Source organism: Elephantulus edwardii, unplaced genomic scaffold (genome assembly GCF_000299155.1).
Source record: "Elephantulus edwardii isolate Elephantulus edwardi_28Jun2011 unplaced genomic scaffold, EleEdw1.0 scaffold00587, whole genome shotgun sequence".
Taxonomy (NCBI): Eukaryota; Metazoa; Chordata; class Mammalia; order Macroscelidea; family Macroscelididae; genus Elephantulus; species Elephantulus edwardii.
The window spans coordinates 39,574-42,643 of NW_006400337.1; the positions used below are offsets into that span (position 1 = coordinate 39,574).

General features: G+C 55.1%; 1 pseudogene; it reads left to right on the forward strand.

The window, feature by feature from the left end:
* Positions 1–729: 729 nt before the first annotated feature.
* On the forward strand, positions 730–2,671 carry LOC102860645 (annotated as a pseudogene).
* Positions 2,672–3,070: the final 399 nt, after the last annotated feature.

The following is a 3,070-nucleotide window of genomic DNA, read 5'->3' on the forward strand; positions in this document are numbered from 1 at the left end:
CTGCTTAATTTATTTCAAAATACAGAAAAAGAAAGAATACTCCCAGAGACATTCTATGAAACAAGCATAATTTTCATACCAAAACCAGGCAGAGATATTACCAAAAAAGAAAACTACAGATCAATATTTTTCATGAATATAGATGCAAAAATCCTTAACAAAATACTAGCCAATTGAATCCAAGAGCACATTAAAAAAAGAAATCATCATGACCAAGTTGGATTTACCTACTGCTTTCTGACAAGGAGATGAAATCAGTCAAATGCAGGAAACAAAAGCCTCTTTAACAAATGGTGTTGGCAAAATTGAAAAATTATCTGTAGAAAACTCAAGCAAGACACACACCTCATACCATACTCAAAGTGGATCAAGGACCTAGGAGTAAAACCAAGCATCTTGAAAAACCTATACCCAGGAGGGAATAAAATAGATGAATGGTACCTTCTAAGACTCAAATCCCTATGCACATAAAAAAAACTTATCCAACAGGGAAGAAAGGAAGGCCATAGACCGGGATAAATATATTTTTAATGACATATTTTATAAGAAACTCATATCTAAAATTTATAGAATACATCAGCACCTCAATAAAAAAAGGTAAACAACCCAATTGCAAAACTGGAACAAGATACAAATAAACACGTCACTAAAGAAGGTGTTCAGGGACCGTCCGTGGGGTTAGGGAGGGGGCTGTGCTCAGAGCCAGTCCAGGCGCCCCAGTCTCGCACCATGGCCCTTGTCACCGTCAGCCATTCGCCCCCCGCAAGCGGTCACTCCATGACCGTGGGACCCACACAGGACCAAGTATCAAAACGGAGAAGCCGACTCCAGGGACAGCAGAGCTTTGTTGTGTTTCGAGGGGCTGTCCTGAAACTACAGGACGAAGGGGACCGTGGAGATGGGGCTGAGGCCACCTCTGAGCCAGTGGAAGAGCCCCCAGGTGATGTGCAACCCCCCGGAGACCAGACTGACGTTGGGCAGGGACCCCAGAACCCTCAGGAGAAGGAGCAGAGACAGCACCTGCACGCCTGGGGCTGTTGAGGCCCCAGGACGACATCCGTCTGGCGGCCCAGCTGGTGGCAGCCCGGCCCCCTTGGCTCCACTACCTGCTGGTAGTGTCCACAAAAGAACACCTGATCCAGGAAGAGACAGTCCTCCTGGGGGTGGACTTCCCTGACAGCAGCTCTCTCAGCTGCACCCTGGGTCTAGTCTTACCCCTCTGGAGCGACACCCAGGTGTACCTGGATGGAGATGGGGGCTTCAGCGTGACTTCTGGTGGGCTGAGCAGGATCTTCAAACCCATCTCCATCCAGACCATGTGGGCCACACTCCAGGTGTTGCACCAGGCGTGTGAGGTGGCTTTCGGCAGTGGCTTGGTGCCAGGGGTCAGTGCCCTCACCTGGGCTGCTCACTACCAGGAAAGAGTGAGCTCGGACCAGAATTGTCTCAACAAGTGGATGGCCATGGCCGACCTGGAGTCTCTGCGGCCACACAGTGCTGAGACTGGCCGGTCCTCAGAGCAGGACCAGATGGAGCAGGCCATCCAAGCAGAGCTGTGGGAGGTACTAGACACCAGTGACCTGGAGAGTGTCACATCCAAGGAGATCCGCCAGACCTTGGAGCAGCGTCTGGTCTGCCCGCTGCAGCAGTACCGCGAATTCATCGACAACCAGATGCTGCTGCTCATGGCCCAGCAGGACCAGGCCTTGCGCATCTTTCCCCACCTCTGCCTGGGCTCCGAGTGGAATGCAGCCAATCTGGAGGAGCTACAGAGGAACAGGGTCAGCCACATCCTGAATGTGGCCCGGGAGATTGACAACTTCTAGCCTGAGTGTTTCACCTACCACAGCGTGCGGCTCTGGGATGAGGAGTCAGCCCAGCTGCTGCCCCACTGGAAGGAGACACCGCTTCATTGAGGCCGCCAGGGCCCAGGGTACTCGGGTGCTAGTGCACTGCAAGATGGGTGTGAGCGGCTCAGCGGCCACAGTCATGGCCTACGCCATGAAGCAGTACGGCTGGGGCCTGGAGCAGGTGCTACGCCACGTGCAGAAGCTGCGGCCCGTTGCCCGCCCCAACGCTGGTTTCCTGCGCCAGCTGCAGACCTACCAGGGCATCCTGACTGCCAGCCGGCAGAGCCAGGTCTGGGAGCAGAAAGCGGGTCAGGTCTCCCCTGAGGGGCCACTGGCCCCATAAGTCTCAACACCCTTCCCAGCTCTGCCCCCAGAGCCTGGGGGTGAGGTGGAGGAGAGCCAGGCAGCCCCAAAGGAAGAGCCTGGGCCGCGTGGCCCCGCATCAACCTCCGCGGGGTCATGCGATCAATCAGTCTTCTGGAGCCTTCAGAGGAGGAGCTGGAAAGCACATCAGGGGATGGTGACCTGCCAGAGGTTTTTTCTTCTAATGATTCTTCAAAGGAAGACCCTCCACAGCCCCTCCCTCAGCCATCAAGGGGCAAGGGTGGTCAGCGACGCCGGAAGGGGCCCTGGCCTGTCCTGAAGTCCCACCAGTCCGTGGTCGCCCTCCACAGTGCCACCCTGGTGGCCAGCAGGACCCAAGCTTTCCAGAAGCAGGAGGAGGGCCGGGCGGGGAGGCTGGCTGTCCCTCCACCCCCAGTGTCCGCAAGGTGATGAGGCAGGCCAGTATGGATGACAGCGAAGAGGAAGGCGAGGCCTGAGTGCCCCCCTCGCGCCTGCCCACCAGACACAGCTCTGCCTGAATGCTCCTCCCTCGTGCAGCCATGCTTGTGTCTCGTCGTCCTCCTCAAGGTCTCCCAGGCCCTGTCACCGCAGCCACACCTCCTGAAGCCTTAAGTCTCAGCCTCATGTCTACCTGTCCAAGGGCTCACACTTCTCTGAAAATGGCATGCAGTAGAGCCTGGTGGTGCCTTTGGAGTAGACAGCACTCCAGTGTCATGTTCAATTCCTGTCGTAAGTACTTGCAGCCACAGGCATAAAAACCAAACCAAACCATTTTCCAGCACAGGAAAGCTCATGTCTCCCTCCTCATCTCACTCCTCTTTGTTCCTGGGAACCCCAAAGGCAGCCAGTACCTCATTTCCAAGGAGGCTCTGAGG